The following is a 26,890-nucleotide window of genomic DNA, read 5'->3' on the forward strand; positions in this document are numbered from 1 at the left end:
CCCGTGCCCTTGCCCCCTCGCGCCCACGCTTCTCCCCAGCGCTGCTTTCCGGCCGACGCGTGCTCCCCTGTGAGCCCTGGGCTCGCGCGCAGGAGCAGCCGCCGAGCCGGGCTCTCTCGCTTTCCGGTTCCCTGCCGGCGGCTCTCGGGTTCCCTGCCTGCATTGTTGCGAACGTGCAGGGCGCTATTATTGGGTAACAGTCGCCCTTTTGCCCCGTTCTCCTGGGGCTATGGGCCGGGGCATGCGCGCAGGGATGCGAGCCCGGTGGTCGAACCTGACAGAGCCCCCCGGCGCCCGCCTAGCGCTCGCTAGTCGGGCCGGGCCCTGCGCCGCGGCGTCGGCGCGCCCCCGGCCCCAACGGGAGCGCGCGCCCTGACCCTGAGGGTAAACGTGTGCCCGCCAGGCTGCTGGGACTTGGGGTCCTCAGACTCGGGGGTCGTGCGCTTTTTTCCCCCCAAGATCTGAAAGACCTCTGTTTCTGCCGCCCGTACAATACTGTGTAGAGCAGACATAAGATTAAGAAAGAGAGGAATGCTTGTAGACATTCCTTGAAATAAATCCCCAAAGTTAAGGTTTTCTCCCTGCCTGGCTTTGCCAAAAAAAGGATTCTCTTTTCCGATTGGGTCACTCTTGGTTGCTTCTGGTTCGTAGTAGGGGTTAGTGGTAAGTGCGCAAATACTGAATTGCAGTCTACTTAAATATTTATTTGCCCAGTGTAATTGCTCTTTCTTGTAGTAGCATTAAAATCGTCAAAAGTTCTGAGTGGAGTAAACGATCACACTTTTTGGAATGCACTTAACGAAGCGGCAGAAGAGGAACTAGATTCCTTTTTTACTTCAAGCCTTGAGCTTCTGGGACCTAAGCGTATCTTAACGCCTCGCAGAAGTGTGTGCAGTTTTGAGTTTAACACTTCATTTCATGGTGCACCCGAAAATGTACCCGATTTTCTGAAATCTTGTAGAGTGTATTATGTAGTGAAATATGTAATGATGTCAAACCAGTCGTTGTGTTTGGAAAAAATATTTGGAGGTGAGATTTGTGTTTGTTTAAAGAAGGTTTTGGATATTGAAAAATGTTTTACTTGAAGGTTCTATTTGTTGTTTTCCATGGTGAGCCGAAGTAGTTGCGCTGCATTTCAAATTCCAAAGCATGCAAACACAAGACTGGCTCGCTTTAACTCTATTATGCCCATTTTTGGAGGTTTCAGGAGAGTGTTCCTTAAGCTTGAGAGGGATGGCTGAACTGCTTTCTAAATACGTTAAACTTTTTTTCTCATTGACTTTATCTTTTAAAAACGGTTTTGTCAAAAAAACAAACCAACTTTAGATATGCTAGGTTTTTCACCAATTTATAAAAGCCTCCCTCCTCAGGTCCTTAGAGGCAGCCCCACCCCCTACTCCTAATGTGTGTACCACATCAGAAGACAGACACGCATGCCTGAGCTGATTCTGCATGGTTTCCTTAGATATTGCAGTTCATTAGACTCTTGCCACTTACTGAAAGTTATCTTCTAGCTGTAATTAACTACAGTGCAACCTTATTTCCCGTACATTTCCGATTGTGAATTCCTCCAGCGCAGGGGATAGTCCTTATTCGTTTTTGTGTCCCGAGAGTAACAGAACTTGGTTATGGTGGTGCCTCAGTTGCTTTTTTTGAATGAATTAGTTTTCTGGAATAATTCTAACTTGAACTTAACGTTTGAAAACATGCCCTGATTTTTGGCTACAGAAAACACAGTCCTTGCACTTTAAGGGGGTTAAGAATGCAAGCTTTATTATACACTTCTCGAGTAAAATCGATCGTCTCTCTCATCCCTCCTTTTCTACCCCCCTTCCCTCTAATCCACTTCCCTTCTCCCCGCAACACCCCAGTACCTAGTTCAGGGCCCTAACAGAAATCTGCCCAGGTTTTCTATACCTATGGAAGTCCAGGAAAGTGCCAAGAAAACACGTTGTGAAACTTTAACGTTTTTTCTCCTTAAAACTAGTTTTAAGGTGTGGATTTTTTTTACTTTTTGTGTTTGGTGCTTCTTTGGAAACTCGATCAGGTTTTTCCCCCCAGGCTGAGTATCCAGCCTTGCCTTTGAAATGAAGCAGTTTGGTAATTTAAGGCTCCTCCTCGTAGATGAGGCAAGCCCCATGGTTCTGCTGGAGTGGGATAGGAAGTTGCTGTGGGAGGAACCATCCCTGGGTCTCTGAGGGCCTTTCATCAGAATGTCATTCCCAGTATACCCAGAGGCGCTGTGTCTGTCTGTCAGCATGGAAAATTAAAATGAATGTACTTTAAATTGAGGAGTTGTTACTTGGCATTCTTCAAATTAAAAATATCAGGGCCTTAAAAACTTAGGAACTTGGTTTTTTGTTTGTTTTGCTGTTTCAGCTCTCGGTAGGTCCTAAAGCCATGACCTTGAGTCATTCTGGAATAAAATGTCTTTGGGGGATTGTCAGCTTCATTTTGAACTTGTTTTTTAGGTATGTCTGGAGAAAAGAGTGTTAACCATTTTAAGGGCCAATTCTAAGTTTGCCTTGCTTTTTAAAAACATTTGATAGTTTATCAGTGTGTTTGTTTTGCTTTCAAATGAAGAAATGAGCATTAAATGAAAAATAGATCCAATTTGGATAAAAGCCTTATGTTTACTACTGAGGACATAATTTCCTGTTTGTAGGAAGTTTCCTGTTTATAATATGAACATTTAGTAAACACACTATAAACAGAATTATTATAACATTTAATGACTTAAGTTTTTTATTCACTCATGGAAGTGTTTCACTTCTAAAAATTCTGTGAGGGAGAGAGAGATTTAAGTCATTTATTTTTGCTTAGGTGTAGAACATCTTGCTTGAGAGAGAAGACATGGAGTCTAGTTCAAGCTTACCTTTGCAGGGCCTATATTTCCTCATTTGTAAAATGAGATGGTTTTTAATTGACACTGCTGATTTCCTTAGGCCCCGAAAGTATGTGGATTCCGTGGGAATGCTACAACTTTGAACATTAACAGGACTTTGGAAAAACGGTCTTAAAGAACATCGAGTATTCGTGTTTGAAAAGCAGGGTTGTGAAGCCTAAGTTTGATAGTTAAATTTTTTCCTTTGGGAAACTTGGACCAAGTACACACTGTTCTGCCTTTCCTAGTGTTCCTCCATGCTTCAGTGCCATTGCAGTTCCATTCTGAATCTGACTCTGCCTTTTCTTTTCTTTCTTTTTTTTTTTTTTTGAGACGGAGTCTTGCTCTGTCGCCCAGGCTGGAGTGCAGTGGCGCGATCTCGGTTCACTGCAAGCTCCGCCTCCCGGGTTTATGCCATTCTCCTGCCTCAGCCTCCCGAGTAGCTGGGACTACAGGCGCCCGCCACCTCGCCCGGCTAATTTTTTGTAATTTTAGTAGAGACGGGGTTTCACTGTGTTAGCCAGGATGGTCTCGACCTCCTGACCTCGTGATCCGCCCGCCTCGGCCCTTTTCTATCACCAGATGGCACACACATCACCATCTCTGGAAAGCTGGCCCTGATGGCCTGGTCTGGGTTAGGAGCCTTCCCTGGGTTCCCATGTTGTCCCGCCTATGTCACGATCACAGTATTTAACCTTTTGATTATATTTGGTGGTTTCTCCCACCAAACTGACCTCCTTTGGGACAGGGACGCTGTGATATGCATCTGTCCCCAGCGCCTAGCGCACTGCATGCGTCAGTATTCACGTACATCCTTCCAATGCCCTCTGAAGCATGGGTACTATGGCTTAACCCGCTTTATAGAATACAGGTGAAGGAGCTGAGACTTTGAGTGGTGAAGGTCAGGGCTAGGAAGGTAGTCACGCCTGAGTTAAACGGGACAGGAAAACTCCGGAGCTCAGGCTTTTAACCAGATGTTCCCAGAGTGTTTGACTAGTTTATATGAAGGTGGAAGAAGACTAGAAGAGATTAAAATGAAAATGCTTTAAGGACTGATATCTGATCATTATGGCAGAATTCATTATGCAGAACTGTGATCCACTACCAAGAATGAGCTTATTCTTCCTGGTCTTTTAGTAACATTGTGGGAGAGTAATTGGGCACTGATAGCATAGACACGAACAGTTCTGGAACTTTGGGGCTATTGTTAAATTGGGTGTGATGTTATGACTCATTGGCCTTGCAAAAATTTGTAAAACCATTCAAGACTGTTCAAATCTAACAAGCAGCAATTTTTTTAAAAGTCTGTGTCAGAAAATACTTTGGAAAATAGATTGTATGAAATGGGTGTAGCCATTTAAAATATGTATAAAATGTGTATGTATTAGTGAAGATTTTTTTTTTTTTTTGAGACAGAGTCTCACTCTGTCGCCCCCGCTGGAGTGCAGCGGCGTGATCTCCTCTCACTGTAACCTGCGCCTCCTGAATTCAAGCGATTCTCCTGCCTCAGCCTCCCGAGTAGCTGGGATTACAGGCGCCTGCCACTACGCCCAGCTAATCTTTTGTATTTTTAGTAGAGACAGGGTTTCACCGTGTTGGCCAGGCTGGTCTCGAACTCCTGACCTTGTGATTCACCTGCCTCAGCCTCCCAAAGTGCTGGGATTACAGGCGTGAGCCACCGTGTCCGGCCGTGAGGATATTTAAAGTAGTAAAAATGGCTGTCATTTTAGGTGGGTAAACTTGGGTGCTTTTAAAATATTTTTTCAAGAAAAAATTTAAGAACCAAAAAAATTAACAACATGGCGATCTCAAGATGGAGAAGACCTAGATATAACACCAAGCGTAGGAACTGTAAAGGAAAAGATTTGAGTACTTCAGAATAATAAAACTTCTCTGTGTTAAAATTCCGTGAACAGAATTAAAAGGTGACTGGCAAACAGAAAAATATTGTAACTGACAAGCAAATTTACTTTCCTTACTGTGAAAAGAGGGCATGTGAACACCACCAACAAAAGAGGCCTCGCCCCCACCCCCGTGGAAGAAAATGGGCAAACTGGTAATTTATAAAAAGAGGAGTAGGAAACATGCAAAAACTTTCAGCTTCACTATCTGTACTCCCAGAAATGCAAATCAGTGAGATACTGTTGGGTTTTTTTTAATTGGCATAGATTAAAAAATAAACTACTTATGGTGAGTGTATGGAGAAATGAGCTCACTCATACCTTGCTAGAAAGAGTGTAATTTAATATGATTTTTCGAGAGCAAAGTATGTAACAAAAGCTTGTAAAGTATGTGTATGCTTTGAAATAGCTATTCCATTTCTAAGAATTTAGTCTAAGAAAATACAAAAAAAAGATTAACAGATTAATATTCTGTCCAGGGTGTGCTGTTATTTAACTAATACTCTGTTAAGCTTTTGTTTTCATTTTTTTGCTATTGATGATTATTTCAGCATTTAGATCAATCTTTAACTTCCATAATACTGAATTTAATGAACATTTAGTCAGTATTAGTGATAAAATGTAACATAAAACAACATATGTAAGTAATATCTAAACTTTATTTCGGTGTGTGAGTATATGCATTTTTTAAAAAGATGAAAACCAAAATGTTAACATTGATTATCTCTGAGCAGTGAGATTATTTTTAGTTTCTCTTAGCAGTAGGTTATTTTTAGTTTTTTTTTTTTTAATTTTTTTATTTTTTTCCTCCAACTTTCTACAGTGCACATGTGTTTATAATACAGTGGATTAATTTATAAAATCAAGAAATTCCAAAACAGGAGAAGCAGGGGAGCTACTTGCAAGGAAGACTTTTCTGCTTAGTTTAATGCTGGAATCACGTAGTGTTTGCTGTACTGACAGCCCCTTTCCAGGTGTGTTGATGCACAGGGTTAAATATCTGACTTTTGTTGGGCTGTATTTCCAGCGGTCAGGTTCTCCTTTGCTGGACTAATTTTCTCATTTATTTCCCCATATGTTAATCCTTCAGATACTTTAGTCTCCTCATTTAATGCCCTCCACGAAACTGTCCTAATCTCATGAAACTGATTTATGTTTTGATGGTTTATTATAACACTAGATTAGGTACTAATGAATTGTCTTCAGTGTGGAAGTTTCTTTGTTTTAGTAGTAGTTGGAACTTTCTTTTTTTGCTTAGTTCACAACTCCTAGTGATAGTAGATGCGTTTTAAATTAATGTTTAAACTTAATGTCATTATGCTTAAGAATAAGAATTTGCTAAAAATTAGAAAAATATTTTGGTCTAGGTTGTGCAGTAGCTTGGAAAATTCAAAGGCTACTATCAATTTTTTAAGAAATGTATGCTAAATAATACAAATTAGGAATGCTGTTGTGATTATGAGAAAATAGTTGTACAGAAATGTGTCACCTAACGCTGCAAGGGGGTGCCTTTGCTATGTTGAAATTAATTAAATGCTAACTAAAATAGTTACGTGTGCCTGATAGACATCCGAAAGTCAGAATGGGGGAAAAAGGCAGACAACTCAGAGCTTCTTTTCTCAAGGTGGGAAGGAGACTTTGGTGAGACTGTAAGGAAAGGTTTGGAATCCTAGATGATATCAATAAACCAGACTCTTTGATCCCAAGGGGAATTCAGGGAATAGACATGGAGACTAGGCCATTTGCCCCTCCCCAAACTGCAAGCTTATCTTTAGGAACTTGGAGACTTTGGTGTGGGGGGATGATGGAGAAGGAAATTTCCAGACTGATTCTTCTGACTTCTCTCAACTTAAATATTTAAAATATTAAAAGGTTTACTTGCCGTTTTATCTTACATGCAATAATAACCCTTAGTCCAGGTTGAGCATCCCTAATTTGAAAATCCTAAATCCTCCAAAATCTAAAACTTCCTTAGTTATCAACATGACGTGATAGGTAGATCATTTCACCCCTGACCTCACGTGATGGGCGACGGTCAACATGCAGGTGCACAACAGTTTATTCAGCATCCCCGAGGGGAAAATAAAATCACCTTCAGGCTGTATGTATAAGGTGTATACGAAACATCTGAATTCCCCAGTTAGATTTGGATCCCATCCCCAAGGTACCTCAAATATTCCAAAATATGAAACAGTCTGAAAATCAAAAGACCTCTGGACCCAAGCATTTCAGATAAGGGATACGCAACTTGTGTTCAGTGCTTGGTGTGACCCAAAGACTGTGCCGAGCTTGCTTTGTGACTCCCTAGCTGCTTGCCCTCAGCTTTCTGCTGCTTGCAGATACCTCACGTGGGACAGAGGCTGTCTAATGCAGTCCTGGTTGAGGGTGGACTTGGACACATAGCATAGGAATATATCACATCAATCATCAAGTAGAGACTACTGAAATGAGAGTGTCTCCTATTTGATGAATTGATGAAAAGCTACTTGGGCACCTGTGTAGAGTGGGTCCTACCAACAAGGGACTCGGAACACACAAAGGGAAGAAGGGTTAGGAATGCTGAAGACACATACTGGAATTGGCTCTTCAGTAGTGCTTTTGTTACATGTTCTGTGTATAGGGGACTTTGCCCTTACACAGGGTTTGTGTGTTGCGGGGGCGGGGTGGGTGTTTAATGTCTGCAGTTTAGCTGGCGTGTTACAGGTGAAACGTGTGTTCTCTCTTTTGACGTTATGAAGGTTTTGTTTGTTTTGGTCACTGTTATTTTTATAATGGAGCTCTGCATTACCACTCTACTTGTTACTGCATTTTCAGGATTTTTATTTATTTAGACCAATATTTGGTCACCAATGTCTGTGTTCTGTGATATGTAAGGTATGGGAATGGGAGGGAAGATCTCTGAATAAACTTAGGAAATGCCAAGTGGCATATTGAAAGGCCTTTAAAATCTTAATGTGCTTTGCTGCTGTTAACAGGGAGATATATCCGATAGGGTATGTGTATAGGTATACATACATACATTCATATATATTAAAAGGTACGCTCCTAATTTAATAAGAAATTTCCTTTGCAGGAAGAAAGCTCCGCTACCATATTACATGTTTTGTAGAACACATACTGATTTTAAAATCATGGAATGTGGAAAATTAGGTCCTTACAGTAGAGATTTGATATGGAGTGAATCGATGTGTTCATTTTTTTCTCTTGAAACGAGCACCTGGAAATATTCGTGGTTCTTTGTAGCACAGTGTGGGAAGTGCCATGAGGCCAGGATCCTAATGAGTATGGTTATAAGTTTAGTGTCTAGAATAATTTTTGCTTCACACTAGTCCTTGTTTAAACCCTAAATACGAGAGGAATTATATTAAAATTTTAAGGCATATAGGAGACAACAAAATCAAAGCCTGTGTTATTTACATGTTATTGGTGGTGTCATATGTTGAGAACACTTTTTATTTTTTTTAGTAGTAATTATTTTTTTTTAAGTTCCAGGGTACATGTGCAGGCATGCAGGTTTGTTACGTAGGAAAACGTGTGTCATGGTGGTTTGCTGCACCGATCAGCCCATCACCTAGGTATTAAGCCCAGCATACATTCGTTCTTTTCCCTGATGTTGGTCCCCACACCTTCCCCGACAGGCCCCGGTGAGTGCTGTTCCCTTCCCTGTGTCCATGGAGAACACTTTCTAAACCTGTAAAGTAATGGTTTAACTACAAAGTTGTTTCACATTTTTTCTTTAAAAATCTAAAAACTTCCAGAGTTTTAAAAGCATCTCAATACTTCTCTTGAAGGCGCTCTTAGATTTGTACTTGATTCATTAGATTGGTTCTCTTGCATTTCCAATTCATGGTTTCCAGAGGGTGAACGCTGTTCTCAGGATGTCTTGCATTAGATGAGTTTGGGAAACATCACCAGGTCTCTTCTCCAGAGTGGCCCCTTCTGAGGAGAGGCCACATCGCCCATTTCCCAGACTTGTGGACCAGGTTACCATTCTTTCTTCTTGGGTGACCTCTTGAGGTTAGGGTTCTGTGCAGAATACTTGCTGTTCTAGTTCATCTTACCTTTTCTAACTCTTCACGAGCATTCAGGAGATAGCTTTAACTTGATCCTTTCTTCTAGTCAGTTGCTTTGGGGTTTCTCAGTTTCGTTCAGGCCAAGCAGTTCTCAGCAACTTCAGCTGAGAGTCTTCCAGTCCAGCTAATAGCCTTCAGGGCTTTTTCATTTGACTAACCTGCCCTTTCTTCCAACTTGACTTGCCCCAAACTGATCTCTTTTGCTCCCTAGACCATATCCGACATCTCTGTTTCTCGCGTTATGTCACAGACACAGATTTCAGACTTGACTTCTTTTGTTTGTCCATATTCAGTGATCTACCAAATCTTACTAGTTCCTCCCCCACAACGCTCTGTGTTTACACCTTCCTCTTTGGCCCTGCCGTCACCAGCTTCATTCTGCCCTCACGCCTAGTGATGCAGTGCGCTGCTGATGCTGCTTTGTTCAGGACTTGCCTGGCTTCCTTGACTACAGAGGCTCTCCAGGGCAGGTATCCGGCTGCCAGCACTTGATGGAGTGGGCTCTGCTCTTCATCTTTGTCAACCCTTCCCCACAACTATCCTATCTCATCTTCATAAACTTAAAAAAAATCCTTAAAGTCTAGCTATGTGTATCATGCTAACATGCTTTTTTAAAAAAACTGGCTCTGCTGCACTTCTCACTTGAAAGTAGCTGGATATTAGTTCTGGGTATTTGTCTCTATCTCAGCTCATCAAACTGGGAATGTGATTTCTGGTAACAACGTTTAGCAGAATTTCAACAAAGTGACCAATTTGTGTAAGTTCTGTTAACTTTGAGGTTTTGCCGTAATAAATTATAAATGTTGGAATTTTTCTATTGATAAGGCTAACTTGTGGAAAACTGATTAAATAATTCACAGATTATAACCAGCAAACCATATATTACACTAAAGTTTTGTTTCAAAAATATGGATATTGTGGAAGATGAGTATCCACATTGCTTTTTATGGTAAACATATAGGTGAGTGTGTATGTGTGTAACTACGGTAGTGATTCCCTTAATAGTTACAGGAAAAGTGATTCTAAAAAGCGTTCTGATGCCTTTCTTGGCAGCAGTGAATGAAACTACAGGTTCACATTAAAAAGAGTAGTTTCCCCACCAAAAATGCAGAGGAGAATTTGTTTTACTGACAATTGAGTACAGGCTAAAGTGTGCATACGCACATACACACTCTGTGCTGTGTGTGTGTGATGTGGCAAAAAGAAAAATAGTCCTAAAATGGGCATCTCTTTATTCCATTGTATTTATATTTTTCAGAAGTTTGTTTATTTGCAGTTTTGGTATGTACATTTTATTTTAGATAATTGAAGTTTGTGAGGTTCAAGTCCTCTGAAGTAAGTTTATTATATATGAGTTCTTGACGATAACAAAACTGTGGGGAAAATCTGGATTTTGTGTTGTTAGTGTTAGTTCTTTACCTTTTTAAAAATATTAACTATATTTTCAACTGGGAACATGGATTTATGGTTTTCAAAATAAGCTACTTGAAGTATAAGCTTAAAAAGCTTGCTTGAGAAAATACACAAGTTAATGTAAATTGTATGGAATAAAAAATATGGACAGAGTGTTGTTGAGACTTTCCACACGAAACTTAGGCTGGGCAGTGAAGACTATGGTACTCTCCCAGCCACAGCTAGGGTGGTGACAGAAATCAGTAGCAATCTGGCCGGGCGCGGTGGCTCAAGCCTGTAATCCCAGCACTTTGGGAGGCCGAGACAGGCAGATCACGAGGTCAGGAGATCGAGACCATCCTGGCTAACACGGTGAAACCCCGTCTCTACTAAAAAATACAAAAAACTAGCCGGGCAAGGTGGCGGGCGCCTGTGGTCCCAGCTACTGGGGAGGCTGAGGCAGGAGAATGGCACAAACCCGGGAGGCGGAGCTTGCAGTGAGCTGAGATCCGGCCACTGCACTCCAGCCTGGGCGACAGAGCGAGACTCCGTCTCAAAAAAACATCAGTAGCAATCTTAACATGCAGGATTTTCTTTATGCCTATTTAAGTATGGGTTTTGCCAAGTGTGGTGGCTCAGGCTTGTAATCTCAGCGCTTAGGAGGCCAAGACGGCTGGATCGCTTGAGCTCATGAGTTCGAGACCAGCCTGGGGCAACATAGCGAAACCCCATCTGTACAAAAAATGAAAAGATTAGCTGGGTATGGTGGCCCACACCTGTGGTCCCAGCTACTTGGGAGGCTGAGATTGGAGGATCGCTTGAGCCCTGAGAGAGATGTTGCAGTGAGCCAAGATGGCGCCATTTCACTCCAGCCTGAGTGACAGTGAAAAATAAATAAGAAAAATATGGGTTTAAATTAATGTTAGCTCTTGTCTCCCAGGCTGGAGCACAATGGTGTGAGCTCAGCTCACTGCAACCCCCACCCCCCAGTTGGTTTTCAAGCAATTCTCCTGCCTCAGCTTCCCGAGTAGCTGGGATTAAGGCGCTCACCACCACACGTGGCTAATGTTTTTGTATTTTTAGTAGAGACGGGTTTCACCATGTTGGTCAGGCTGGTCTCGAACTCCTGACCTCAGGTGATCTGCCCACCTCGGCCTCCCAAAGTGCTGGGATTATAGGCATGAGCCATTGCGCCCTGCTCACATTTTTTCCTTTATTATAGGTATGGCCAGATTGTTTTGAGATAGAATGGGAAGCAAAATTTAAAAAGTCCCCTCCCCAAAAGAACCCTGCCTCTTACTGAAGGTTATCATCGAGTGGCAGATTTCTATGAGCTCAGAAGACACGCTCACATGATTGAGAAACTGTTTTTCCAAATTTATTCTTGACTGATTTAAATGTACACTCCTGTGCATATATGTTTCTCCTCATACTCTCTCCCCAGTGTCTATATTCGGAAAATACTAAAAAGTTCTTAGTACTTGATGTTGTAATAGCTTAAGGACATTTTCAACAAGATGCTTTTTAGTAAATGCAGCATTGAACATATGTGCAGAGAGTGGGGGTGCAAATCTGACAGGTGGAACCACAGGTGTGGTGGGTGACATCAGTCACTGTCAGCCTTGAGTGGTTCAGGGACCACCAGGGACGTGTGTCGGGAGCATCTTGCCTGAAAGAGGTGTCGCTTAACTGTGCCCAGTTCCTTCAGGAGTGGATAAAGTGGTAAATTGTCTTTAAAACAAAAAACATAAAAGCCCTAAATCAAATAAAGAGCCTGGTAGCGCCATTTCTCCTTTCGAACCAGTTTGTAGTGAAATGGGAAGTATATTTGAAAGTTTGCTCAGCTAGGGAAAGTTGCTGATCAGAATTTTCGACTCAGGGTTAAATGACTTTAGTCAAAAGAAAAATAATGAAAAGGGATGTGTTATTGATGAACAGATTCATGTGCACTTAGTGATACACTAGCTTCCAAAATCTGCTTAGTGAGCAGATACTTACTCAAGGCCCCACACTCACCTGCAGGGCAGACGGTTCACCACACATGAGGGAAATTTGGAAATTAGTTGAAGAGGATTGTGGGAACTGTGAGTTGAGACTGTTCATCTCAATGGAAGTTAACAGCATTTGTGGTTGACTAAGGGCATCCTTTAGGGAAGTGGACCTCGTGTGCACACCTCGCTGGGAGAGGGAAAGACCCGCTGGGAGGTGCACATCTGGCCTTCCACGCTCAGCGGCCTGAGGATGTTTCCGTGGAGCACCACTGTCCACAGGCCCTCTAAAAGGAGGGCAGACTGGCTTGCTGTTTGTATCTTTGTATTTGTGTTAGGCTGGGTTCTGAAAATACAGTGGTGCCAAGACAGAAGAGAAACTTTTTGGATGCTGATGTGCAATGAAAGCTTTTCAGTAGCAGCTTCTCCAAAGTCAGTGGATTTCATACAAGATCATCGCATTCATTCACTAGCAAGAGAGCTAGGAAGCCCTGTGAAGCTGGTGTTTTAAAATACTCTGTTAAACATGTATTTCATGGTAGAATGAAAGATTTATGTGACTTTTAAGATAGAGTGATATTTCAAGGAAAATTTAACTCTGTCACAGCTTAGGCTGGATCCCCAAGTCTGTCCCCCGATCCAAAGGACTCCTCCACCCTCTGATGAAAGTTACATTTTGGTGGGAATTTTGGAGAAGTACCACCTCTGGTGTCATCGGTTATCAAAGGTATGGTGGAGTTTTCAAGCAACCTTAATTTACTTCATTTTGACAAAAATAAGCATAGGTGGTTTAACATTTAAATACTATCTTAGGAATTTCATAGATATTAGAAACTCTTGATAGTAGTATTAACATGAATAGTAGCAAATGCTTACCGTGTGTCAGGGACTCTGTTAAGCATTTTATTTTCATAACTCACTTATTCCTCACAGCCACCTTATACAACAGGTACTACAGTATTATCTCTAGTACAGATGATGAAGTATGGGCACAGAAGTTAAGGAATCTGACCAGGCTCACACTGGCAGTGACTTGTGGAGCCAGAACTGTGAAGTTCCACAGACATCCCACTCATTTCTATATTAGCTGTTCGAAATTTGTCACTGTGTACTGTCGATCAGCGCCTCTTGAATCGTTTCTTTAGTAAAATTTTTTTTGTGGGATAACCCAGCACCCACACAGACATAACTGGGAAAAAAAGTGCACTGAGTAATACTTACCTTGTTGCATTGTATGAGCTCTTTTTTTTTAATTTGATTTTTTAAAAAAGTTCCAGTTCCCTTTAACTAAGTTGGTTTCATGATCTACACAATAATGAATTGCAGCCCTCAGTCTGAAAAGCATGTGTGGTGTAGATGATCGTGATCAAATGCAATACTGTTTTTTCTTGTCTTAAAGTGAATGAAAATACTTGGAAACAAAATACACGCAAGTACCAATCTAGACCGCTGAGTAAGCATGATTTAATCTAGGTAATTGAATAAAACCATTGTGCTGAAACTAAGAACTGAAATTCAGTCCTCAGCAGTTAAAACTAGTTTATTTGGACAAACTGGGCAGTCTTTATAACACCTGTTAAATATAATGTGATTGTGATTTTCTGTAAGTTTTCAGGTTTTCTGGAGCGATTTATACCAGTGTGGCTTGTGGCATCTTACCTGGAAGTCATGTAGTAAAATAGGAAGAATATAGATGTTGACTTAATTAAGATTCATTTCTGAATTGAGCGATATTTAAGGCATTTAGTGCTTGAGTGTGGATTTTTTAGGATTTAAAAGGACCCTCCTCTATTGCTTATTCAGGTGTCAACTCTAAGAGAAAAAAACTGGTTTCTAATTCCTAAGATGTTCATAGAAGAAAATTCTGTACTTAATGATATCTGAGAATTCTCATAATTATAAAATGTGTGTATTTGAAGGAATGAATTAGCATGTGTGTGTATTTGATTTTATATATATTTTTTGAGATGGAGTCTCATTCTGTCACCTAGGCTGGAGTACAGTGGTGCAATCCTGGCTCACTGCAACCTCCACCTCCCGGTTCAAGTGATTCTCCTGTCTCAGCCTCTCAAGTAGCTGTGACGGGGTTTCACCATGTTGGCCAGGCTGGTCTTGAACTCCTGACCTCAGGTAATCCACCCACCTCGGCCTCCCAAAGTTGTGGGATTACAGGCGTGAGCCACCACGCCTGGCTGCATGTGTGTGTATTTATATAATTAGAAGGACAAAGATTGATCACAATGAGAAGGCTGCTATATCTATTTAGTAAAACTTTGAGGCTCTACTAATTTATTCTTTATAGGAGTTTTGAGAAGTCGGTATTTTGGTGTTTAATTCCCACTCCCAGCTTTATTAAGGTATAATTGACAAAACATATAGCATACAACCTGATGTTTTGATATATGTACGCTGCACATCGTGAAATGATTATGTCAAGTTAATTATATCCATCACCTCACATACTTAACATTTTTTTGTGGTAAGAACTTTTTTTTTTTTTTTTGAGACCGAGTCTCGCTGTCGCCGGGGCTGGAGTGCAGTGGCCGGATCTCAGCTCACTGCAAGCTCCGCCTCCCAGGTTTACGTCATTCTCCTGCCTCAGCCTCCCGAGTAGCTGGGACTACAGGCGCCCGTCACCTCGCCCGGCTAGCTTTTTTTTTGTATTTTTTTTTTTTTTGAGACGGAGTCTCGCTCTGTCGCCCAGGCTGGAGTGCAGTGGCCGGATCTCAGCTCACTGCAAGCTCTGCCTCCTGGGTTTATGCCATTCTCCTGCCTCAGCCTCCCGAGTAGCTGGGACTACAGACGCCCGCCACCTCGCCCGGTTAGTTTTTTTTTTGTATTTTTTAGTAGAGACGGGGTTTCACCGTGTTAGCCAGGATGGTCTCGATCTCCTGACCTTGTGATCTGCCCGTCTCGGCCTCCCAAAGTGCTGGGATTACAGGCTTGAGCCACCGCGCCCGGCCGGTAAGAACTTTTAAGATGTACTATAAGCAGTTTTTTCTTTTGTTTTGCTTTTAAGCAATTTTCAATTTTCAAAATACAGTACATTATTATTAACTGGAGTCACCATGCTGGGTGCTGGACCTCCTGAGCTTATTCCTCCTGTCCAACTGAAACTTTGCACCTTTGACCAGTGTCTCCCCATCTCCCTCATTGGTGCTTAATTTTGTAAGGAAAACTTAAAAATGAATGAACAGAATTAGGATTGGCCTTATGGAAGGAGCCAGTGTTCCTTCTAAGAGAATCTGAATAGCAGTGCTGGCTGGTTTGGAGTCTGTCTGTCTTCTCTGTAGTGATTGGTGTGGTATTTTCTTGTTGCCATCTGGTGGTGATCTGATTGGAGGTCATCTTGTTGAGGTTGCCAGGGGGACTCATTTTAGAGGGCAGTGGAAAGCATGAACACACCTGGGCGGAACATGGTCATCTTTATACCAGACTTTGACTCTAAGGTTGCATGCAGCCAGCTGAGAGACATGCACAGAAGTTCTATTGTGAGACTTCTGCTGTAAGTAAGTATCATTAGTTGTACTTTGTTTTTGTTTGTTTTTTGTATGTGAGACAGGGTCTTGCCCTGTCCCTCAGGATGGAATGTGGTCACATGATCACAGTCCACAGCAGCCTGGAACTCCTGGCCCCAAGCCCTCCTCCTCCCTCAGCCTCCCGAGTTGTACCTGATTTTTGAATAAGGTACGTGGTTTTGGAAGACATGATGTTTGTCATGTCTGTTCATTTGCAAGTTTGTTGTAATTATGCTTGTATACTGGCTTTAGAATTTAGAAGGAAAATTCATGTCTCACTCCTACCCGTCATTGTATCATGGTGAATGGGGTAATAAGTCATCACGTTCTCTGAGTCAGTCCTGAGGGTCCTCTTGTGACAGTGATGTTGGGAGAGGCAGGTATCTGGTGATTTCTGCTAGTGACAGAGTCCACCATCCTCTTCCGACCGTCGTTTTGAGCAAGTCATTTCCGTTTCTGCTTGGCTGCAGCCAGGTTTCATTGCTTTCTACTCATTCAGAGCTATGTTCTTGAAGGCCATGTCTCCTGGCAGTTACCACGGTCAATGACTTTTTCATAATAGACCTTTTCCTTGATTTATCTTCAACTTTAACACTGTTGAACTAGAAGTTTCGTGGATGAGCCTCCTTTGGCTTGCCTTCCGGCCTCCTGGTTCTCCTACTTATATATTCTGTCTCTTGCAGGTATTCTCTCTCCTTTTTTGGGAGGGGTGGGAGGCAAGGGACTACTGTGCCCACGTCCTTTAAGCACAAAGTTCTAGTCCTCGTCTCTATTAAGTTCTTCACACTTTGAAGATTTTGCGCTGTTGTTTGCACTGATGCCGACAATTTTACTTTTTTGTCAGTTACTAAATTTATTCCTTCAGGTGTGATTTCCTTTGGGCTACAGTTTTTAAACTGCCGGCCTTTAAAAACAAAAATCACATTCAACTTATGTAAAATTAAGCTCTTCATCTTCTTTCTAGTTTCAGGCTTCTTCTCGTAACTTCTCTATTTCTGTTAATCCTCACTTTCTTATATAGAGTTCTTCCTCTCTATCTCCCTTTACTCCTGGGGTTTTGCCAGCTTGAGAATTTTTAAACTGAGTGTTCAATTTAGTGATATAAAGAATTTCATATAAATACATTACATATTTCTGGATGATCATCTTGTAACCTAGAACTGCCATGATATTTCGTACTTGTGAGTTCATATTTATTTACAATTATATTGTTGCCAGATAATTACCTAAGACAGAGGCTGTAATTGCTTGAGATCCTATAGGCCACATATGGCTCCAAGATGTTCTTCTAGCTTTTACAGTACAACTTTTTTGCTTTTTTTAATCATAAAAAGTGTCAAAAGTGTAGCAGACATGTCCATTCCTGAGAATTCCACATGCTAACACATGCAGACATCTTCCTATTTAAGATCTAGTAGTTATAGACTTCATATGTAACTACTATAATTTCAAGGTGTTGATGAGCATAAATGATACTGGCAATGTCTAGCATGGAATAATGAAAATCTTTGTGATTTCTTGCTGACAAAGTTAGACACTTTGTTAAAAGTACTGCATCTGTTGCCTGCATTCATAATCAAAGGAATTGTCAAATTTCCATCAAATGTTAGTGAAAATAAAGATGTAATTTTTTGCCCCATTTACATGGAGAAGCCCCCTGAAATCCACCCATGGACCACACTGTAGTCTCACTTCCACCCATCTCCCGCACTGTTTTCTCCTTCCCCCGTGGGTAACCATTTTTATTAGTGTTCAGTTTAGCCTCCCAATTTTTCTTCTGGAAAAGAAAAATATATCTACACTTACATGTTAGTGTTTACTCCCATCACACACAAAAGGTGCCTGTTTTCAGTTAAGTATCCGCTAAGAATATACTTTCTTATCAGTATGTGGAACTCCTTTTTTTTTTTTTAACCGTTCCTGTCATTGCACAGTGCTCATTGTCCTAACAGTCTTCCTGTCCCCTACTGATGGATTTGGGGTTGATTTCAAGTCTTTTGCAGTGACAAAACTTGAATTTACCACTTCTCGTGGTTTTGACTGGCACATTTTGGGAATAGATTCCTGGAAGTGCATTGCTAGGTCAAAGGGTAAAAGCATCTGTCATGTTATTAGATCTGGCAAATTCCTATTCTTACCATGGAACATTTCTTGCACGATAGCTGTCTTGTTTTGAATTTTGTTTTTCGTTTTTGTTTTGTGTGTGTGTTTTTTTTTTTTTTTGTGATGGAGTCTCGCTCTGTCACCCAGGCTGGAGTGCAGTGGGGCCATCTCTGCTCACTGCAGCCTCCACCTCCAGGGTTCCAGCAATTCTGCCTCAGCCTCCCGGGTAACTGGAATTACAGGCACACACCACCACACCTGACTTATTTTTATATTTTTAGTAGAGATGGGGTTTCACCATGTTGGCCAGGCTGGTCTCAAACTCCTGGCCTCAGGTGATCTGCCTGCCTCAGCCTTCTAAAGTGCTAGGATTACAGGCCACCATGCCCAGCCTTGTTTTGAATTTTGAAAGTAGTGTCTGTCAAGTTCTTGAATCCAGAAATAAATTGTTGGAAGTTTGAAAGTATAAATTTGAGCCTTTGTCGTCCTGAATTCTTTCTTACCTGTGTCACCCCATCCAGTCTGACCAGTCACCACGATAACTGCTTTGTGTCGCCTGTGTCTTGGGCCTCTCTCTTTCCATTGCTGTTGGTCTAAGTTGAGCCTTTATCTCAGTGTCACTTGTCTTCTCCGAAACCTTCCATAACTCTGTCACCCTCACGGAATAAAGGCCTTGCATCCTCTTCCCAGTGACTCAGCCGCCACCTCTCGTGACTTGCCCAAATCCTTCAGCGGGCTCCTGTGATTGGTTTTCTGCCTCATGCTTGTCTTCCCTTGGATATCAGCTTCCCTGTGCCTCTACTGCTGTTCAAATCCTGCTCATCCTCTGAGAAACGCTCAAAGCACACATTCTATAAAGGCTTCCTGATTCTTGTAGCCTGAAATGACTTCTTTCCCTTATTAACTTGTATTGCCATTTTTGTCTGTAACTTTAATATGGCAGCACATCATGCATGCCATATGACATCTCTTCCAATACCTGCAGGCAAAACTTTGACATTTGTGTTTTCACCTGTTGATGTATTACTGCAGGAGAGTATAAATCCCTCTATTGGTAATGTCTTACATAGCATTTCTTAAAGCTACCTTTCTGGTAGAATACTCAGTGATTCTGCTTTTAGTGCTGATGCCAAGACCCATATGTACACAGAACCTGGTCGTCTTGCAGAGATGCATTCTTTTCTGTGAAGGAACTGAATTTGAACCATAAGATTTACAGCTAGCATGCTTTGAGTCTGTTCTTTGTTTTTGCTTAACAGCTTTATTGAGGTTTAATGCACATACTATAAAATTTGCTCATTTAAAATGTATAATTCAGTGATATTTAGGGAAGTTAGAGTTGTGTGGCCATCACTACAATGCAAGTTTAGAACATGTCCATCACCCTGGAAAGATCCTTTGTGTCTCTCTGCCATCACTCCCCATTCCCACCCTCCTCCCAACCCCGGGCAACTACTAACCTACTTTGTCTCTATAGATTTGCCTATTCTGGACATTTCATGTAATAAATGGAGTCATATGATACGTGGTCTTTTGCATCTGGCATTCACTTAGTGTTAATGTTTTTGAGGTTCATCCATGCTGCATCAGTACTTGATTTTTTTTTTTTGCCAAATAGTCTGACTGTGTGGCATTATTACGTGGCTGCCTCACATTTTGCTTATCCTTTTACCTGTTGGTGGACATTTGGGTTGTTCCGCTTTGGGGCTATTATAAAGTGCTGTGAATATTCATGTACAAGTCTTTGGGTGGATGTTTGATTTTTTTTTTGTTTTTTGGGGGTAGATATCTGGTAGAATTAATGGAGCATGTGACAGATTTATGTTGAGTGAATATGGACTTTTAATGCCCCAGATATTTAATTATTAGCTTTGAGTAACAACATGAACAAGGCAATGCAAGCATATGTGATAAATTCATGTCTTGAGAATTTGACTTGGAATTAGTTGTTTGAGAAGCAGAACCCACTTCTTATTTGGGTATGTGTTTATTTTATTTCTCTGACTTTAGAGCCAGTGAACTTAAAGGTTTAGAATGGCTTTAAGTAAGTAGAGATAAAACTTAGCTACTGTCTCTAGGAAACTGTCTATTGGGGTGTTCGTTAATTGAAATTTTTTTATGCTGCTTGTCAATTTTAATCATTTGAGGGTTTCCATAGTTTTATATAGAAAGGGATGGCATAAATCTTCTAAGTGAGTACAAATTTTTCAAGCCTTGAATTTCAGTAGTGAACTCATCTCGTCTTATCTAATTAGTAAATGTCCTTCTTGGTAGATGTCCAAATACTAAATGCCCAAGTTCTTGGTCTGTATTTACGAGATATTAGTCCCTGTCCTGGCATCTTTAGTTAAAAATTTGTCTTGATTAAAAAATGTAGAATAATATAACATTCAAATAGTAACCGTGAAGATCCAAACAAAGTAGAGCTTTAAATAGCTTTGGGAGTGTAAATGTAAGTAAAAGTCAAGCTCATGAATTTGCTAGTTCTTCCCCGACCCATTCGTTGGCAGCAGTTTGGACCTGTCTTTACATATTCATATCATGAAGCTTTCACCTGTCTCTTTGCATGCTTCCTTTTGAAGCCAGGTTGTAATGTCAGATGCAGGAGTAACTCTTGGTAGCACACTTCTTAAGGAGGTGGAATGAGAAACTCCTGCCTTCTAAGGAAACAGCATGGGTAACACCTCTGGGCCTGGGCTTCCTCATTTGTGAAATGTAGCTTGTACATGCAGAGAATATATTTACTGTGAGGAGTAAATCAGTGAAAGCATTAAAGCTGTTGCACAGAGTCTAGCATAACAGCCCACAGTAAATATTAGTTCTTTCTTTATATAGTTAATAAGCTGACATGGAACAGTTGTACTCAGTGGACATTCTGGAGGTGCCATGGGTGTGGGTAAATAAAACGTAGCGTATAGAAAAAGGTCCCTGCAGTTCATTCAGTTAACAGAGTGAGTGCCTGTTTGTGTTTTAGAAATTGTGGGGCAGCAATATAGAGGCTGGACTGGAGGGGATGAGACCAGTGAAGACCCTTTAGTTAGTGAGCCAGATGGGAGGTAATAATGCCTAGACTCTGGCAGTTGGGAGTGTAAAGAGAAGGAAGATAAGAAGGAGATAGAATTCATAGAACTGATTTTTCACTGGGGGTAAGAATAGAGAGGAATCAAAGCTGATGGGAAATGCAGAAGGGGGAGTGAGTTTGAAGGGAGAGAGACCAGTCTAGAGGCTAAGCGTGACCCTCAGTTGAAAGTCTTGGTAGAAGGAATGGGGAGGAAAAGTGAGATTGCACGCAACATGAGGAAAATAGATAGGATTAGATGTTTGGGCAGTTAGAAGAGAGGGTAGTGCTTTCGAAACTCCTAGGATTCCAATCTGGGCAGCCGAGGCTCGTGACAACTAAGTTGGGAAGAAAGGCAGGGAGAGAGGAATTCAGTGTTGCACATGTGAGTCTGTGGCCTTTGGAAGATCCAGTGGAAGGAGGAGGAAGAGCTGGAGTGAGGAACAGGTTGGAGTTGTCGTTGAGGGTTGGGCAAAGTAGAAGGTGCCACCACAGATCTGGTGGCTTATTGCTGGTTTTTCACTCCTGAAATTATTAACTTGAAACTGTAGAAATGTATTATTAAAATCCTCAACAGAGCTTTTCGTAACATGTGTATATAGCCTAAAGCTTCAGTTTTCTTGCCTAGGCAGTTTTACCTAATCTTGGCTGTACACTTAAAACTCAGGTTGGCTGTATTAGCCTCTTTCTTTTTCAGGCATTCCATTCATTTAAAACTTAAAGAGAATTTAATAATTTCTTATGGAATTCAAAAATTTCTGAGCTTGAGCTTTCCAGTCTCAGTTCTGAGAGGCATAGAATATCCTTTCACCTGCTAAATTGTTCCACAATGTTTTAATTGCCTGCCCCTCCCCCTAAATGCTTTTGCTTTTCTATTTTTACTTACGTTATATAGGTTTGCTGAGTTTTTTGTTAGCTTTTTATTATGGAAAGTAGAAACTGCAGTGTACCTATCTCTCAGCTTTTTTTTTCTCTGCTAAATTTTAAAGTAAATCCCAGCCATTATGTCATTTCAATCTCAAAAATATGTATCTCTGGCTAGTATTTTTTTTTTTTTTTTAGCATAAGTACAATGAAACCACAGTAGCCACTGTTTTAAGCAGATAAGTGTGTGTGGGTCACTACGGTGCCTTCCATTCGTGTTGGGGAGAGCTAACCTCTCTTCATAGAAGTACTCTCTTAAAATTAATCTTAGATATAAAAATGATATACTGTATATATTCCTTTGTCACCCTTTTTTTTTTTTCACTCAAGACTCCTGAAATTCACCTGTGTTGAAGCCTGTAGCTGAAGTTGGCTCATTTCGTGTGGTCTGTTGTGTGACCGTCCTGCTTAGTTGTGAATTCTCCTGTTGGTGGACATGTGGGTTGTTTCCAGGTTGGTTTGTTTTGCTCTTATAAACAGTGCAGCAAATGCATGTGTTTGCGTATTTTCTGGCATTCATATACGAGTTTCTCTAAATCTAAATTATTTTACTGTCAGTTTCATATCTTATGTGCCACACTGCAAGTAAAAGCTTAAAATTCTTGAAGTTTTAAGAAGTTATATTCTGCTCTACTGTGTATTTAGGAGTTGTCAAAGGAGTAGTAGATTAGGAAAATATATAAGGCGTAATTGGTTAGATAGGTGTTGAAGAAATGCTTGGCCCTGTCCAATCTCGGGGCCATGGCTGAATCTTGCAAAGCGGAAGCCCTTCCCTCCTGACGCTGGAGGTTTCAATCCCCAGCGGCTCTCCCTGTGGTCACGGACTGACACAGACCATCAAGTCATCTTTCTGTCTTCTGCACTAACGAACACCCTCAGCTGCCTGCTACATCCTCTGATTGGGACTCCCCACTCCACTCCCCTCACTTCTTTACCCACCTCAGTTCTTCCTGGACCTCTCTAGAGTCCTCATCCATGAATGCGAAATTCCTCCATAGCCGCTTCTCACACTGCTTCAATCCCATTGCTCTTCCATAAAGACCAAGGCTCCTTAAAGCCCTCTCCCGGTGTGGCTGTTCCTGTCCTCCACCATCCTGCAGGCCTGCAGGCTGCAGACGGGGGTCCACCTCCTCCTCGTGTGGGTTGACAGCCGTTGACCCAGAGAAAGACTCTGGAATTCCTCTGCACTAGCCATTTCTCTCCCTGCAGTGATCATCTGCTAACCACCAGAGTTCAGAAATTAATTGGATGCTTTGGCACAGCCCAGAACCTTCCTCTCCACTCCTGAAACCTGTTATCAAAGGTGGTTGCAGGCCACCCCAGGCTTCAGCCTCGTTTCCTTGAGCTGTGTTTTGTTCCAGTCGTTTGCAGGTGGCGTCCTGCTGAGCCTTCTCACCTGGACCGTGGAGCTCCCACAGTCCCCTTTGATTGAGAACCCTCTTCCCAGCCAGAGGCAGGAAGAGGATGAGGCATGTGAGCCTGGTTGGCATCATGCCCTTTCCAGCTTTCTTACTCCTTCACAGCCCACATGCTCAAGGTCGTCTGTCTTTTTGTCCCTCCCCACTCGTTCCAGTTAGATTTCTACTAAGGTAATAGTTAGCATTTTTGAAACACTGTTGGCTTATTTCATCCTTACCACAAACCCATGAGGTGGGTTAAGAGAGATGAAAGAACTTAGAAGGTCACAGTTTTATGTAAACGCTGCTTTCTCCTCTTGGCTTCTAGGCTTGGGTTTCTTCTCTTTGTTTCTGGCTGTGACTTTGCAGTTACAAACTCTATGGGTTCTCCATCATCCAGTCAGTTTTTAAATGTTACTCGGGACTCAGTTTGGGCCGTCTCTCTGCCGTGTTCCCCTGAGGAACTGTGGTTCCCAGGATCAGGTGGTGGACCCCAGAGATCAGCTGTCTAGGGCCACCTTCTCTTCTGTGCTGTGGCCCTGTGTGTCCCGCTGCCCGGGGTGATTCACAAGGACCTCAGGTTCACATGTCCAGGGGCAACTGCCCTCCTGCAGATCTGTTCCTCTCTGATGTTTCCTGTCTTGGTAGACAGCATCATAGTCAGTATCATATTTGTCAGATAGGTACATATAGGTATTTATCAACCACTCAAGTAAGCGAAAAGTAAATACTTATCAGGCTGCTTGTTGCAGTATTATAGTTGTTAAAAAGTAAATACTTGAAAGCTTTTTGTTAGGTACTATTATTGATGAATAACAGAATATGCGACTCACTGAAAAAATGAGGTGTATTTCATTAAGTGAAGTGAGGCATATCAGTTTCAAGTGAAAAAATTTGCCGAACCAGTGTGTGATTGATCCCCAAAGAGCTAGAAGTCAGTAGGGGTCAGCACAGATCTTTTTTTTTTTTTTTTTTTTCTTTTTAAAGCCACGTTCCTTGAAATACTGGAGTTTTCTTGAAACACACTACTGGTCTCAAGATATGTTCAGGAAAAAATATTTCATGGCCAAGTAAGTTTGAGGGAAGATGCGTTATACTGTTTTTCTGATGGAAATTCATAAGGCATGTTCACTTATCAAGACCTCTGAAGTCTTGCAGCAAACAAAGTATTTAACTTCACTAAAGCTAGTAATTCCCCAATTCCCTTGATGTTCAGTTCAGTTGATGTTCCAGTTAGTGTTTAGTGGTAGACTGTTGTAAGTGCTCTTTTTCAGAAGCCCTTTCAATATGCATGGATGAAACTGAAATTACTAATATCAAAGAAGATATAGTTTTCAGGAGTTTTGCAGGTCATTTAGTTAGTTCACACTTCTGCTCAATGAAGGAATCTTATGCACCGTTAATCTTGAGAACCAGCCTGTTTGATTAGTTCACAGTTGGAATTGTTAGGGCGCTTGTTTCATATTGATTCTGTTGGCTTTCATCTTCCTTAGGAATAACAGTCTTCTCTGTGAGACAAGTTCTTAAGTATATGACTGCCCTTCTCCTGTTAGACCTGTGTATTTTGACTGTTGTGTTCCATTATTTTCCAAGGGTTAGATGAAGGTGAAGTATAACTGTGGCGCGTGTGTGTCTGCGTGCGTGTGTGTCTGCGCGCGTGTGTCTGCACGCGTGTGTGTCTGCGCGCGTGTATGTCTGTGGTAAAAGCTCATGCGGGCTCCGGGAGCCAGCGGCTAGTGTGTGTGGAGGCACAGCTGGCTCTGCCATTGCTTCTTGTCCTTGACTAATTGCATCTTGTGCCTTGGTTTCCTGTCAAGAAAATGATAATCCCTCTCTGAGGATTAGCGAGAGCTTGTGAGCATGGTTTGGGCTGGCCGTCTAGAGAACACTGAAGCTGTGAGGGGCCCTGTGGCTGTCCCCCCTGTCGGCCTGCTTCACTCACCGGCCACCCGTGTGTCCAAGTCAGGAGGTGGCACATCTGCAGGGTACATGCCTGAAACTCGTGGACATTCATAACCACAGTTAGTAACTCCTGCGATGCCAAGGATCTCCTGTACCTGAGTACTTTTGAAAACTACCTGATTTCCTAAGTATATTTTGGGTTTTGTTTGTTTGTTTTTCATATCTTTAGGTTTGGGGACCTCCTAGGTTTTCTAGCTATGAGACGTGATTTATGAGGAAAATATTTTTACCCCTTACCTAAAAATCACTTGAACCTCTCTGACTTTTATGAAATCTGCTTAAGAGTGACATTCTTTGGTGGCCTGATTATAAGATGGTGGATATATAGTTTGTAAAGTAAAATTCAACATTAACAGAGAAGCAAGTATTTTGTGGGCACCTGTATTCTATTTTATTTTCCCAGCAGTTTAACAATCAGTTCAATTCAACAGACACTTGAGTGATGCATCAATAGATTAAGCATGGGCATTCAGCACGTGCACACGCACACACACTCACACACATACACCCACCCATCCCTACCCCTCTAAACTGGAAAGCTCCATTACCTGAGCCTCTTGTGTCCATTGGAGCAGGCTGGTAGATACACAGGTGACCCACCCAGATGCCCCTTCAAGGAAGGACTTGACTCCCGGTGTTAGCGCCATTGGGCCTCAGCTGCAGAGCTGCCTGGACCGGGCTGCGCCCTTCTCAGCCCGGTCGGGGTTAACGGCCTGACCTGCAGCCCGTGTGAGACCCTCTGGCAACAGTTGTTAGAGTTCCCTGCCGGGTTGATGCTGGCTTTATAGGGCCTACGTCACAGTTCATCTTTTCTCTGCCCCATCTGCTTCCTCCTTGTCATCTCGTGGGTGCCCATCTCTAAGAAGCATCTTCCACCTAAGCCAGGTCTCAACATCTGCTCCAGAGACCCCTGCCTGGGACCTGCTCACAGGTCTCTGTTGCTGCCCAGCTTGCGTGTGACCTATCTGTCCTTTTAGACATTTTCGTGATGTGCTTGCTTCTAACATTTCCTTGTAGACTTTGTTTTAGGTTTCTTTGCTGTATTATTAATATTTTAAGTACGTAAGTGAGGCTGTTTAGGGGATATTAAAAATGTAAGATTAGGTCATCCTCTTTAAACCTGCCCACTTAAGTATGAATTTTTGAAAACCTCAGATGATCTATGCATGAATTTTAGATACTCAGTGGGAACAATTAGAAAAAAGGGAATGGATAGAGAAGAATAAATCACATAGCAGGAATAGAAGATTTTGCTAATTTTTCTGCATATTCGGAATATAAACTGAGGTGTGATGTGGCATAAAGTTCCTGTGCGTAGACCTGGACGCAAAAGTGTACAGCAAGTAAACTTGACAGTGTGACATGAAAAGTTGTATTTGATCTCATAGATTATCAGTGAGTTTTAACAGAGTAAGATTCATAATTGGAATCAGAAATGTAATACAAAGGATAGAGAATATGTAAAGAATGTATTTGATGTGCTTATGCTGAGATAGGAGAATGGAGGTGTTATGAAAAATCCACATTGACCATTTTATTTGGTATATTTTAACTTTGCTAGAGGATTGCTGGTATCTTGACTTTATCTTTCAAATTGTCTTGATCATTGCAGAGTTTATCTTAGTTTTTCAAAAGTCAGGCTTTTAAAGAAAAAAAAGTGGGCTTTCTTAAATTTCAAAGTATTTGAGTA

General features: G+C 41.7%; 1 protein-coding gene across 2 annotated transcripts in view; it reads left to right on the forward strand.

Annotated features, from left to right (window-relative positions):
- Positions 1-26,890, forward strand: part of CUL1 (cullin 1) — a 104,799-nt gene that overhangs the window by 2,136 nt on the left and 75,773 nt on the right. The gene's annotated exons all lie outside the window — the stretch shown is intronic.

This window comes from Colobus angolensis, unplaced genomic scaffold (genome assembly GCF_000951035.1).
Source record: "Colobus angolensis palliatus isolate OR3802 unplaced genomic scaffold, Cang.pa_1.0 Scaffold2, whole genome shotgun sequence".
Taxonomy (NCBI): Eukaryota; Metazoa; Chordata; class Mammalia; order Primates; family Cercopithecidae; genus Colobus; species Colobus angolensis.